Source organism: Anolis sagrei, chromosome 13 (genome assembly GCF_037176765.1).
Source record: "Anolis sagrei isolate rAnoSag1 chromosome 13, rAnoSag1.mat, whole genome shotgun sequence".
Classification (NCBI taxonomy): Eukaryota; Metazoa; Chordata; class Lepidosauria; order Squamata; family Dactyloidae; genus Anolis; species Anolis sagrei.
In genome coordinates this window covers 4638085-4653763 of record NC_090033.1, presented here as the reverse complement: position 1 = coordinate 4653763, position 15679 = coordinate 4638085, and the positions used below count along the sequence as shown (strand labels likewise).

General features: G+C 40.2%; 1 protein-coding gene across 1 annotated transcript in view; it reads right to left on the bottom strand.

The window, feature by feature from the left end:
• The window catches only part of TTLL10 (tubulin tyrosine ligase like 10), a 117864-nt gene extending 102404 nt beyond the window's left edge, over positions 1-15460 (bottom strand). Inside the window, exon 1 of the mRNA XM_067473005.1 lies at positions 15355-15460. The gene's annotated coding sequence lies outside the window, so the exon portion shown is untranslated. The remainder of the gene's footprint in view (positions 1-15354) is intronic.
• Between the last annotated feature and the right edge of the window lie 219 nt (positions 15461-15679).

Here is a 15679-nt window from a genome sequence, read left to right as displayed (position 1 = left end):
CATTAACGAATCGATTCGTAATTGATTCGTAATTGTTTTGTAATTGTTTTATGATTTCCGAAATTTCATAAATATCGAACTTTTTTTAAGGAAAATTTCGGAATTCTTTTAAATAACGAAACACAAAAAACCCCTAAAAACGAATCGAGTTTAGAAACAAATTTTTCCGTGTTTGGACAGCCCTAATATACACAAATATATACACACATATACACACACAAAACACATATACACAGACTAGGCCACAGCAACACGTGGCAGGGGATGGCTAGTAAATATATATAAATATAAATCTGTCAATTCAGGACATATTAACTAGAGAAGACACATTACACATATATACACAAATACACTCACTGGACCAAATTTGGCAAAATGCTTCCTGGTCCAGTGGTCTCTGGTCAAAATGATTCCTGGTCAAAGGGGTCCCTGGTCAAGTGGTCCCTGATCAAATGGTCCCTGGTCAAAGTAGTCCCTGGTCAAAGTGGTCCCTGGTCAAGTGGTCCCTGGCCAAACTGGTCCCTGGTCAAGTGATCCCTGGTCAAAGGGGTCCCTGGTCAAGTGGTCCCTGATCAAATGGTCCCTGGTCAAAGTAGTCCCTGGCCAAACTGGTCCCTGGTCAAACTGGTCCCTGGTCAAGTGGTCCCTGGTCAAAGTGGTCGCTGGTCAAAATGGTTCCTGATCAAAGTGGTCCCTGGTTAAAATGGTTCCTGATCAAAATGGTTCCTGGTCTAGTGGTCCCTGGCCAAATTGGTCCCTGGTCAAAGTAATCCCTGATCAAATGGTCCCTGATCAAGTTGTCCCTGGTCAAAGCAGTCCCTGGTCAAGTGGTCCCTGGTCATGTGGTCCCTGGTCCAAGTGGTCCCGGGTCAAAGTGGTTCCTGGTCAAGTGGTCCCTGGTCATGTGGTCCCTGGTCCAAGTGGTCCCTGGTCAAGTGGTCCCTGATCAAATGGTCCCTGGTCAAAGTAGTCCCTGGCCAAACTGGTCCCTGGTCAAACTGGTCCCTGGTCAAGTGGTCCCTGGTCAAAGTGGTCGCTGGTCAAAATGGTTCCTGATCAAAGTGGTCCCTGGTTAAAATGGTTCCTGATCAAAATGGTTCCTGGTCTAGTGGTCCCTGGCCAAATTGGTCCCTGGTCAAAGTAATCCCTGATCAAATGGTCCCTGATCAAGTTGTCCCTGGTCAAAGCAGTCCCTGGTCAAGTGGTCCCTGGTCATGTGGTCCCTGGTCCAAGTGGTCCCGGGTCAAAGTGGTTCCTGGTCAAGTGGTCCCTGGTCATGTGGTCCCTGGTCCAAGTGGTCCCTGGTCAAGTGGTCCCTGTTCCAAGTGGTCCCTGATCAAAGTAGTCCCTGGTCAAAGTAGTCCCTGGTCAAGTGGTCCCTGGCCAAAGTGGTCCCTCATCCAGTGGTCCCTGTTCATGTGATTTATAAATACTCATTTAATCGCCCCCGGTAGCGCAGTGGGTTAAACCCTTGTGCCGGCAGGACTGAAGACTGACAGGTCACAGGTTTGAATCTGGGGAGAGAGTGGATGAGCTCCCGCTGTCAGCTCCAGCTCTCCATGTGAGGACATGAGAGAAGCCTTCCACAAGGATGGTAAAACATCAAAACATCCGGGCAATGTCCCCTGGGCAACGTCCTTGCAGACAGCCAATTCTCTCACACCAGAAGTCACTCCTGACACAAAATAGTAGTAGTAGTAGTAGTAGTAATAATATGCCCATTTGAATCTCTCACTCCACGTAGACATATATTTTGAGAATGTCCCCAAACATCTCACCAAGTCTTCCTGAACCAAGGTGGCCTCTCCTTACACATCCACATCACTCTTTCCGTCCAGCCTTGCCGTTTGCTCGTTGCCGCACCAAGTTTTCAATTTCCGACAAGGGCAAAAATAATATTAAACCAACCTTTCCCTGTTATGACTCTCGGCACCGAGCCCATCGGAGGCCCATCAGCAAGACGAATGGCGTGTTCCCTGGAGCATACGCTTAGCGGTTTCCTTAAACGCCAGGGTGGTCATAAGCAATAGCAATGATGGCCATCATAAAGTACGTAGGGACCACTGGGCAGGGAACGTTCGTTACCGTTTTCGTGAAAAACCGAAAAATAAGTGAAGCAAGGACCTTGGGGGGAAAGGTTGCTCACCTCCAGTGAGATGGCACCTCTCGAAAATGGGCGTGATTGAAGTCAACGGGAGGAGAGGTGACCTTCCCGCGGCTTCGGATCAAGGGAAAGAAGGCCACACAGTCCAAAACGAATAAATACATGGAATTGAAAAGACAATGAGGCATTTATCCGAGTCCTCCATAAAGCGCCGTTCGGTACCCATGAAATATAAAACCGACCCGTGCGTCGCCCAGGTTACCGACTTCGTTTGGTTAATCATCACCACGAATACTGATCCTTGGGCCCCCAAAGGAGAGCCAAAGACAGGGAAGAGGGAAGAGGGACTGGAAACAACAACTGGGAAGCAAACCCCTTTACTCTCTCAAGTGATTCCTCCTTCCGTTAAGGAGAAGGAACTTTCTTTCGTTTCGGGGGTACCTTTCTGGGGGAGGTTTCTTTCGTTTTGGGGGTATCTTTCTGGGGGAGCTTTCATTTTGGGGTACCTTTCTGGGGGAGCTTTCTTTCGTTTCGGGGGTACCTTTCTGGGAGAGCTTTCTTTCATTTCGGGGTACCTTTTTGGGGGAGCTTTTTTTGTTTTAGGGGTATCTTTCTGGGGGAGTTTTCTTTCGTTTTGGGGTACCTTTCTGGGGGAGATTTCTTTTGTTTTGGGGGTACTTTTCTGGGGGAGCTTTCTTTCGTTTTGGAGGTACCTTTCTGGGGGAGCTTTCTTTCATTTCGGGGGTAACTTTCTGGGGGAGCTTTCTTTCATTTTGGGGATACCTTTCTGGGGGAGCTTTTGTTTTGGGGATACCTTTTTGGGGGAGCTTTCTTTCATTTTGGGGATACCTTTCTGGGGGAGCTTTTGTTTTGGGGATACCTTTTTGGGGGAGCTTTCTTTCGTTTTGGGGATACCTTTTTGGGGGAGCTTTCTTTCATTTTGGGGATACCTTTCTGGGGGAGCTTTCTTTCATTTCGGGGGTACCTTTCTGGGGGAGCTTTCTTTCATTTTGGGGATACCTTTCTGGGGGAGCTTTCTTTCATTTTGGGGGTACCTTTCTGGGGGAGCTTTCTTTCATTTCGGGGGTACCTTTCTGGGGGAGCTTTCTTTCATTTTGGGGATACCTTTCTGGGGGAGCTTTCTTTCATTTTGGGGATACCTTTCTGGGGGAGCTTTCTTTCATTTCGGGGGTACCTTTCTGGGGGAGCTTTCTTTCATTTCGGGGGTACCTTTCTGGGGGAGCTTTCTTTCATTTTGGGGATACCTTTCTGGGGGAGCTTTCTTTCATTTCGGGGGTACCTTTCTGGGGGAGCTTTCATTTTGGGGATACCTTTCTGGGGGAGCTTTCTTTCATTTCAGAGGTATCTTTGTGGGGGAGCTTTCTTTCGTTTCAGAGGTATCTTTGTGGGGGAGCTTTCTTTCATTTTGGGGAAATCTTTCTGGGGGAGCTTTGTTTCATTTTGGGGGTACCTTTCTCTTCCTCCAGCTAGACTTCCCTCAGGAGGAAAGGAGGAAGGAAAAAGAAAAAGAAGGGAGGGAGGATGAAATGGTGGAATGGAAGGATGGAGGGAAGGAAGCAAGGAAGAGAAGGAGGAAGGAAAGAGAAGGAAAGAAGCACCAAAGGGTGTAAGGGAATGGAGGGAGGGAGAAAAAAAGAGAAGGGATGGGGAAAGAAGGAAGGAAAAACAAAAGGGAAGGAAGGGAGTAGAAACAGAGAGTGAAGGAAAGAGGGAAGTGTGGAAAGCAAAAGAGTGGAAGGGAAGGAAGGATGGAAGAAGAAAGAAGGAGAGAGGAGAGGAGGGAGGAAAGAGGGAAGGAAGGAAGATGAAAGAGTGGAAGGGAAGGAAGGTTGGAAGGAGAAAGAGGGAGGTAGGGAAGGAAGAGAGGGAAAGAGGAAGAGGGAAGGAAGGGAGGAAGAAAAGGAAGGGAGAAAGGAAGGAAGGGATTGTAGGGAAGGAGAGAGGAAAAAGAAGGGAGGAAAAACAAAAGGGAAGGAAGGAAGGAGAAAGAAGGATAGAGGGAATGAGGGAGGAAAGATGGAAGGACGGAAGGCGAAAGGGTGGAAGGGAAGAAAGGATGGAAGGAGAAAGAGAGAGGTAAGGAAGGAATAGAGGGAAAGAAGGAAGGAAGGAAGAGAGAAATAAGTATGGAAAGAAGGAAAGGTGGAATGGAATGGAGGGAGGAGGGAGGAAAGAGAAGGAAAGAAAGAGAAAAGAGAAGGAAGGAGGAAGAGAGAGAAACAGGAAGGAAAGGGAACGAAGGGTGGAAGAGAAGGAAGGAGAGAGGGAGAAAGAGGAAAGAGAAAAGGAAGGGAGGGTAGGATGTCGAGAGAGAGAGAGAGAGAGAGAGAGAGGAGGGTCTGAGAAAAGAGCCCAACGGGCCGCATCCGGCCCGCGGGCCTGGGTTTGCCCGTACCTGAGGTAGACAAAGAGGAATGTGAGCCGGACGGTGAAAAGTGGGGGAGAGAGCTCTGCCTTTCTAACTGGTTAGTTAACTTGCCCGGCTGAGTCTTAATCAATAGCCAGGGACTCGACAAGGAACAAAGAACACGAAAACTAAGCCCTTATCTGGAATCTACATCAGATAAGCCATACCTGGAGCCGAGAGGGACAGGCTGCCCTGTTCATTCGCTTTCAGAACTCAAGGGATTTTTCCCCATTGCAATTTTTCCTTTACCATTTGATACACACACACAAAATTTATTTTTAGGAGTGGAAGGAAGAAAATGAATTTTAAAATATTTTTTACCCCCTAATGAGACGTTAGAGGTGGAAAAGTTTCCAATTTAGCTTATATCTGTATCCATTTTCTTACTGCCTGGGAAAATCCTTTGTTGAGAGGTGATTAATTGTCCCTGATTGTTTCTTGTCTGGAGTTCCCCTGTCTTTATTTACTGTGATAATTTTATAGTTTTTTAATACTGGTAGCCAGATTTCTCCCACCCTGGACATTCCACAGATATATAAAGCTCAGAGTTTGTGACAGGGGAACTCCAGACAAGAAACAATCAGGGACAACTAATCACCCCTCAACAAAGGATTCCTCCAGGCACACCTGAAACTGCCAGGCCATTAAATGCTAATCAAGGTGGCCAATGGAAGCATTCACAACTACCTCAAACAGACAAGAGTTCCCACTCTGGACATCATTCCACAGACCTCACAACCTCTGAGGATTTCTGCCATAGATGCAGGTGAAACGTCAGGAGAGAATGCTTCTGGAACATGGCCAGACAGCCCAGAAAACTCACAGCAACCCAGTGATTCCAGCCATGAAAGCCTTCGACAGCACAATAGAAAAGTTACTTTTGTGTCTGACCTTCCCAAAGTGTTGGTAGGCCATGAAAGCCTTCAACAGCACAGTAGAAAAGTTACTTTTGTGTCTGACCGCCTCCCCAAAGTGTTGGTAGGCCATGAAAGCCTTCAACAGCACAGTAGAAAAGTTACTTTTGTGTCTGACCACCTTCCCAAAGTGTTGGTAGGCCATGAAAGCCTTCAACAGCACAGTAGAAAAGTTACTTTTGTGTCTGACCACCTTCCCAAAGTGTTGGTAGGCCATCAAAGCCTTTGACAGCACAGTAGAAAAGTTACTTTTGTGTCTGACCACCTTCCCAAAGTGTTGGTAGGCCATGAAAGCCTTCAACAGCACAGTAGAAAAGTTACTTTTGTGTCTGACCGCCTCCCCAAAGTGTTGATAGTACAGTTGAGTCTCGTTTATCCATCGTAAACAGGCCGGCAAAATGTTGGATAATAACATAATAATAAGTCATGATTTTACAAAACATCATGTTTGACAACCAATCGACAGAAAAGGCAGTTCAACACATGGTAACGCTGTGTAGTAATTACTATATTTACAAATTTAGCACCAAAACATTGCAATTTATGGCAACAGCTGTGGATCTGGGCGGGAAGCAGACTGCGTTGGATAATACAGAACGTCGGATAGGCAAAGGTTGGATAAACGAGACTCTACTGTATTGCTGTGGCCTGAAATTTATTAACCTCAAAGCAGTACTACAACCTATTGGAAGCAGTGCTAAAACCTAAGTACCAAAACCTATCGGAAGCTGTACTAAAACCTATTGGAAGCAGGACTAAAACCTAAGTATTAAAACCTATCGCAAGCAGTAGGAAAACCTAAGTATTAAAACCTATTGGAAGCAATACTAAAACCTATCAGAAGCAGTAAGAAAACCTATCGGAAGCAGTACTAAAATCTAAGTATTAAAACCTATCGGAAGCAATTCTAAAACCTATGGGAAGCAGTACTAAAACCTATCAGAAGCAATACTAAAACCTATTGGAAGCAGTACTAACACCTATCAGAAACATGACTAAAACCTATTGGAAGCAGTACTAAAACCTATCGGAAGCAGTACTAAAACCTAAGTATTAAAACCTATTGGAAGAAGTACTAAAACCTAAGTACTAAAACCTATCGGAAGAATACTAGAACCTATCAGAAGCAGTAAGAAAACCTATTGGAAGCAGTACTAAAATCTAAGTATTAAAACCTATTGGAAGCAGTACTAAAACCTATCTGAAGCAATACTAAAACCTATCGGAAGTAGTACGAAAACATATCGAAAGCAGTAGTAAAACCTAAATATTAAAACCTATTGGAAGCAATACTAAAACCTATCAGAAGCAGTAAGAAAACCTATTGGAAGCAGTACTAAAATCTAAGTATTAAAACCTATCGGAAGCAATACTAAACCTATTGGAAGCAGTACTAAAACCTATCGAAAGCAGTACTAAAATCTAATTATTAAAACCTATCGGAAGCAGTACTAAAACCTATTGTAAGGAATACTGAAACCTATTGGAAGCAGTATTAAAACCTATCGGAAGCAATGCTAATACCTATTGGAAGCAGTATTAAAACCTATCGGAAACAGTACTAAAATCTCATTATTAAAACCTATCGGAAGCAGTACTAAAACCTATTGCTATAAAAATAGGATCAAATGAGGCCTCCAGGCTAGATTTTGCTGACTATTTTGCCGGGGGGCAAATTCGTCTAATGCGCCGTTAAGGCACATGGTTGCACTAAGCATTTTTTTGATCGTCAATATTGATAAGAGTAAGCTTAATCACGGAATACTAAAGGATTATAGGAAGCAAAATAAGAAAAGGACAATTACGGAACGATCTGTCCTGTTGAAAAGCCCGGACAGAAACTATCCGTGAGATCTTGCTGTACGCATAAAGGTCATAATTATTCTTGCGCGGACTAGATGGGAGGAATTTTAGCCCGTATCAAAGAGATGGTATCAAAGCCATGGCCTTCAACATTTCACAGATGAAAGGTGGAACACACAGAGAACGGTAGAATCCTAGAGTTGGAAGAGACCTGGAGGGCCATCCAGTCCAACCCCATTCTGCCAAGAAGCAGGAAAATCACATTCAAAGCACTCCCGACAGATGGCCATCCAGCCTTTGTTTCAAAGCCTCGAAAGAAGGAGTCTCCACCACAGGGAAAGAAGGAAGAAAGGAAAGGAGGAAGGAAGGGAAGGATAAAGAAAAGAGAGAAGGAAGGAAAGACGAAAGGAAGGAAGAAGAAAGAGTGAGAAAGGGAGGAAAGAGGGAAGGAAAGAAGGATGAAAGAGTGGAAGGAAAGGAGGGAAGAAAGGAAGGGAAGAATAAAGAAAATAGAGAAGGAAGGAAAGACAAAAGGAAGGAAGAAGAATGAGGGAGAGAGGGAGGAAGGAGAGAAGGAAGGAAAGATGAAAGAGTGGAAGGGAAGGATGGATGAAAGGAAGGAAGGGATAAAAGAGAGAGAAGGAAAGTGAAAGGAAGGAAGGAGAAAGAGAGAGGGAGGAAAGAGGGAAGAAAGGAAGGACAAAAGAGTGGAAGGGAAAGATGAATGGATGGAAGAGAAGGATAAAGAAAAAAGAGAAGGAATGAAAGATGAAAGGAAGGAAGGAGAAAGAGGGAGAGAAGGAAGGAAGGATGAAAGGGTGGAAGGGAAGGATGGATGGAAGGAAGGAAGGAAGGAAGGAAGGGAAGGATAAAGGAAAGAGAAGGAAGGAAAGACGAAAGGATGGAAGGAGAAAGAGGGAGAGAGGGAGGAAAGAGGGAAAGAAAGAAAGGCAAAACAGTGGAAGGGAAAGGAAGGAAGGAAGGAAGGAAGGAAGGAAGGAAGGAAGGAAGGAAGGGAAGGATAAAGAAAAAAGAGAAGGAAGGGAAGATGAAAGGATGGAAGGAGAAAGAGGGAGGGAGAGGGAGGAAGGAAGGACGAAAGGGTGGAAGGGAAAGGTGGATGAAAGGAAGGAAGGGAAGGAGGGAGGAAAGGATAAAGAAAAGAGAGAAGGAAAGATGAAAGGAAAGAAGGAGAGAGAGGGAGGAAAGAGGGAAGAAAGGAAGGACAAAAGGGTGGAAGGGAAGGATCTACGGATGGGTGGATGGAAGGAAGGAAGAGAAGGATAAAGAAAAGATAGAAGGAAGGAAAGATGAAAGGAAGGAAGGAGAAAGAGAGAGGGAGGAAAGAGGGAAGGAAGGACAAAAGGGTGGAAGGGATGGAAGGAAGGAAGGAAGGAAGGAAAGGTTAAGGAAGAAAGAGAAGGAAGGAAAGATGAAAGGAAGGAAGGAGAAAGAAGGAGATAGGAAGGAAAGATGGAAGGAAGGGAAGGACAAAAGGGTAGAAGGGAAGGATGGAAGGAAGGGAAGAGAATCATAGAATTATAGAATCCTAGAGTTGGAAGAGACCTCATGGGCCATCCAGTCCAACCCCATTCTGCCAAGCAGGAAAATCGCATTCAAAGCACCCCCGATAGATGGCCATCCAGTCTCTGCTTAAAAGCCTCCAAAGAAGGAGCCTCTACTACACTCTGGGGCAGAGAGTTCCACTGCTGAACAGCTCTCAGAAAGTTCTTCAGGTGGAATCTCCTTGGGATGCCATCAGGCCAAGCAAAATCAGAGTGTGGTCAACATTGTGAATATTCACAAGTGTTATATGCTCGCCAATCTTGACTCAAGATCTAGTCAAGTCAACAGAAGTCAAAACAAGTCAACGGGAGCAACGTTGAGCCCGGATCCACAAACGGGCAGAGAAAACTCCTACCTCACTGATCTACTCAACACGGTAGCTTGCCAGACAGAACAAGTCCCAGCTTGCCTCCTCAAAAAGAAATCCCATCGCTTAGTCCTTAGTAAGCATGTGCTATGTTTCTGCTACAGGAGTCTCATACAAACATCTTGTGATATTATATATTTATTTACTTATTTATTTACTTATTTACATCCAAAGGGGACTCAGAGTGGCTCACAAGCTATATGTACGTACAATATATTATATTATTAGCATAGCATAATATTAGTATTATGTATTAGTATATATATGGAGCACTCGGTGGCACAGTGGGTTAAACCGCTGAGCTGCTGAACTTGCTGACCGAAAGGCCGCAGGTTCGAATCCAGAGAGCAGGGTGAGCTCCCACTGTTAGCCCCAGCTTCTGCCAACCTAGCCGTTCGAAAAAATGCAAATGTGAGTAGATCAATAGGTACCGCTCCGACGGGAAGGTAATGGCGCTCCATGCAGTCATGCCGGCCACATGACCTTGGAGGTGTCTATGGACAACGCCGGCTCTTCCAGCTGACAAATGGAGATGAGCACCAACTCCTAGAGTCGGACATGACTAGACTTAATGCCTATTGTGGTATATTGTACTATACCACTATACGGGAATATTATTAGCCTAAGGGCTGAGAAAAGCGGTATAGAAATAAAGTAAATAAATACATTAATAAATAAATAAAACTGAAATGTTATTAGTAATATTACATGTAATATAAAATATATAATTATTATATTGTATTATTATTAGTAGTATTATATTGTATTAAATTCTTATGAGTATTATATTGTATTATTAGTATTATATTGTATATTATTATCAATATTGTATGTCTATACAATATATTATATTATTAGCACAGCATGATATTATTAGTATTATGTATTACTATATTGTACTATACCGCTATACGGCAATATTGTTAGAAATATTACATAAATATATATTTATTATATTGTATTATTATTAGTATTATATTGTATTACATTCTTATGAGTATTATATTGTATTATTAGTATTATATTGTATTTATAATATTATTATCAATATTATATGTCTATACAATATATTATATTATTAGCACAGCATGATATTAGTATTACGTATTACTATATTGTACTATACCGCTATACTGCAATATTATTAGTAATATTAAAATGTAATATAAAATATATAATTATTATATTGTATTATTGTTAGTATTATATTGCATTACATTACTATTGGGATTATATTGCATTATTAGTATTGTATTGTCTGTATTACATTATAATACTATTATCAATATTATATGTCTATACAATATATTATATTATTAGCACAGAATATTAATATTATATATTACTAAATTGTACTATACCATCATACTGAAATATTATTAGTAATATTACATGTAATATAAAATATAAAATTATTATATTGTATTAGTAATTTATATTGTATTACAATATTACTATCAATATCATATGTCTATACAATATATTATATTATTAGCACAGCATGATATTAGTATTAGGTATTACTATAGTGTAGTATACCGCTATACTGCAATATTATTAGAAATATTACATAAATATATATTATATTGTATTATTATTAGTATTTTATTGTATTAAATTCTTATGAGTATTATATTGTATTATTAGTATTATACTGTATATTATTATCAATATTATATGTCTATGCAATATATTATATTATTAGCACAGCATGATATTAGTATTATGTATTACTATATTGTGCTATACCACTATACGGCAATATTATTAGTAATATTACATGTCATATAAATATATAATGATTATATTGTATTATTAGTAGTATTATATTGTATTGTTAGTAGTATTATATTGTACTAATGTATTACATTATAATATTATTATCAATATCATATGTGTATACAATATATTATATTATTAGCACAGCATGATATTAGTATTATGTAATACTATATTGTGCTATACCACTATACGGCAATATTATTAGTAATATTACATGCAATATAAATAAATAATTATTATATTGTATTATTAGTGTTATATTGTATTATAATATTATCAATATATACTATTAGCACAGCACAATATTAGTATGATATATTACTATATTGTACGATACCACTATACCGTAATAGTATTAGGAATATTATATGTAATGTAAAATATATAATTATTATATTGTATTACTATTAGTATTATATTGTATTATTAGTATTATATTGTATGTATTATATTATAATATTATTACTAGGGGTTGGTGCTCATCTCCATATATTATATTATTAGCACAGCACGATATTAGTATTATGTATTACTATATTGTACTATACATAATACTAATAGTACAATATAGTAATACATAATACTAATATCGTATTATTATGTATTACTATATATTAGTATTATGTATTACTATATTGTACTATTTATGCTGGGGAAAGTGGAAGGCAAAAGGAAGAGGGGCTGACCAAGGACAAGATGGATGGATGGCATCCTTGAAGTGACTGGACTGACCTTGAGGGAGCTGGGGGTGGTAACGGCCGACAGGGAGCTCTGGCGTGGGCTGGTCCATGAAGTCACGAAGAGTCGGAGACGACTGAACGAATGAACAACAAAATATTGTACTATACCACTATAGTGCGATATTATTAGTAATATTACATGTAATGTAAAATATATAATTATTATATTGTATTAGCATTAGTATTATATTGCATTCTTAGTATTATATTGTGTTAATGTATTGCATTAAAATATTATTACCAATATTATATGTGTATACAATATATTATATTATTAGCACAGCACGATATTAGTATTAGAGATTACTATATTGTACTATACCACTATACAGCAATATTATTAGTAATATTACATGTAATGTAAAATATATAATTCTTATATTGAATTATTAGTATTATATTGTACTAATATATTACATTATAATATTGTTATCCATATTATATGTGTATACAATATATTATTAGCACAGCACAATATGAGTATTATAGATTACTATATTGTACTATACCACTATGCTGCAATATTATTAGTAATATTACATATAATATAAAATATATAATTTTTATATTGTATTATTAGTAGTAGTATTATATTGCATTACATTATTATTAGCATTATATTGTATTGCTAGTATCATAAATTGCATTAATGTATTACATTATAATATTATTATCAATATTATATGTGTATACTCTATATTATATTATTAGCACAGCACGATATTAGTATTATATATTACTATATTGTACTATATGACTATACCGCAATATTATTAGTAATATTACGTGTAATATAAATATATATAATTATTATACTGTATTATTATTAGTATTATATTGTATTATTATTAGTACTATTATATTGTCTTATTAGCATTATATTGTATTAATATATTACATTATAATATTGTTATCAATATTATATGTGTATACAATATATTATATTATTAGCACGGCACAATATTAATATTAGGGATTACTATATTGCACTATACCAATGAAATATAACTAAAGCGATTGAATGGTGATTAAAATTAAAAGTTAATAAATCGATACCTTTTTCTCTTCCCATAATTAGTTCTGTACAATGTCAGCAACATCAACAATATATACGTTTGAGGAAATATCAGCAACAACATATATTTCAACAGACCATTTCTGAAATGACAGCAAAGAACTCAAGCCTTTTTTTTCTCCCTCCTGTTAAAATTTTGGTGCAACTTTGGAAAAGTTACTTTCTTGGACAACGGCTCTCAAACTCCCTGAACCACAAAGTTGTCTTCTGAAACAGATCAGTGGGGTTTTAGGATGTTTTCATGGAGCAGAAGATCTGGATACACATTGACTTTTCGAGAAGTCCACAATGGACCAGAAGATCTGGATATACATTGACTTTTCGAGAAGACCACAATGGACCAGAAGATCTGGATACACATTGACTTTTTGAGAAGTCCACAATGGACCAGAAGATCTGGATGCACATTGACTTTTTGAGAAGTCCACAATGGACCAGAAGATCTGGATATACATTGACTTTTCGAGAAGACCACAATGGACCAGAAGATCTGGATATACATTGACTTTTTGAGAAGACCACAATGGACCAGAAGATCTGGATACGCATTGACTTTTTGAGAAGTCCACAATGGACCAGAAGATCTGGATGCGCATTGACTTTTTGAGAAGACCACAATGGACCAGAAGATCTGGATACGCATTGACTTTTCGAGAAGACCACAATGGAGCGGAAGATCTGAAAAGGCATTGACTTTTCGAGAAGTCCACAATGGGCCAGAAGATCTGGATACGCATTGACTTTTTGAGAAGTCTACAGTGCCCCAACCCCAAGCCTGGTTTTTGTTCTGGAGTCCAACCTAGGCAACGAAAGCAGCAAGGGCCTCAACAACTGAAGAGTCCCCTTCGAAAAAGTACAACTATGACTCCATTCCATGGATCCATGGGTTTGGTCACCTCTAAATCATGGGTGAAGATTTTGGTGGAGTTCAGGTGAGACAAACAGCCCTACTCCTACATCTACACCAGGTTATGGGCAAATTTTGGTCCTCCAGGTGTTTTGGACTTCAACTCCCACTATTCCTAACAGTAACTGTGAGAGTTGAAGTCCAAAACACCTGGAGGACCGAAGTTTGCCCACACCTGGTCTACACACAGCATTCTGTCTGGTGCCTCCTTTTTGGTGCCCAACCAGACGTGGCAAGTAGAGACGGGTTGGGCTTGGCATGGAAACAGGATTCTGCCAACAGAAAACTGAAGTAAAGTTTAGGAGGTAAGATACCTAAATCCCTTCCCTTACAGCCCCGTAGACATGCGGTTGTTAGAAAGGGCCTCGGCGAGAAAAGAGCAGACAGACCAACTCAAAATGGCTCCTCTGAGCCACGTACCAAAGGCAACCAACTTGGAGACCAACCAGAAAACCTGTTGTCCCACCTCAGAATCTCAACTGAAGCAATGAAATCCATTTTAGGATATTTTCGTTAGCGAACAAAGCAAAACAAGGGCCTGTTTCCCTCTCCCTCCCTTTCCAACGTCAATGGCGCAACCTGTTATCCAACATGTTTACCTAAACCACCATTCCTAATTAAACAAAGTTCAGAAGATTGGGAGAGAAAGACTCAAGACAAAGGTGAAAAGAAACTAAGCAACACAAACATCACCGACAAAGAGGGTTAAGGATTCAACGGTACCCGGTTTCGACAAAGGTGAAACAGAACTACGCAATACGAGGATCACCAACAAGACCAAAGAGGGTTATGGATTCAACGGTACACAGTTTCGACAAAGGTGAAAAATAACTAATATGAGTATCACCAACAAGACGAAAGAGGGTTAAGGATTCAACGGTACCCAGTTTCGACAAAGGTGAAAAGGAACTAAGCAGTACGAGGATCATCAACAAGACCAAAGAAGGTTACGGGTTTGTCGGTACCCAGTTTGACAAAGGTGAAAAAGAACTACACAATATGAAGATCACCAACAAAACCAAAGACAGTTAAGGATTCAACGGTACCTGGTTTCGACAAAGGTGAAAAGGAACTAAGCAACATGAGGATCACTAACAAGACCAAAGAGGGTTAAGGATTTGACGATACTTGGTTTTGACAAAGGTGAAAAAGAACTACGCAATTCAAGGATCACCAACAAGACCAAAGAGGGTTAAGGATTCAACGGTATCCAGTTTTGACAAAGGTGAAAAAGAACTAAACAATACAAGGATCACCAACAAGATGAAAGAGGGTTATGGATTCGTCGGTACCCGGTTTCGACAAAGGTGAAAAAGAACTAAGCAATACAAGGATCAACAACAGAACCAAAGAGGGTTAAGATTCGACGATACTCTGAGATCAAACAGAAAACCTGTTGTCCCACCTTAGAATCCCAACTGAAGCAATGAAATCCATTTTAGGACATTTTCGTTAGCGAGCAAAGCAAAACAAGAACCCTTTTCTCTCTTCCTCCCTTTCCAACGTCAATGGCGCAACCTGTTAGTCAACCTGTTTACCTAAACCACCATTCCTAGTTAAACAAAGTTCAGAAGATTGGGAGAGAAAGACTCAAGACAAAGGTGAAAAAGATCTAAGCAATACAAGACCAAAGAGGGTTTTCGACGGTACCGGTACCAGTTTACAAACCGTGGGGTGATTGTTTTTCTCTTCTCCTCCTGATCCCTCACCCAAAGACTTTCCCCTCACCCAATCGGCATTGCAACCGATCCCGAGCCTGCCTTCTTTGTGAAGTGAGACTCACCTTGCCCCCACTGGCTGCCTCCTATTGAATGCCTTGCAACTTTGCCTCTACCTGCCCCAACTGGTTTGGCTAGTTATAAGGTGAACGCTTGAATTCATGAGCGTTCAGCCATCCCAACCCCCATCTCCACCAAACCCCCAACTCCGCCTTCCACCTCAAAGCAGACAGAACCTGATCCTTTCTTCCCCCCTCACTCCAAACAAAAGTTCC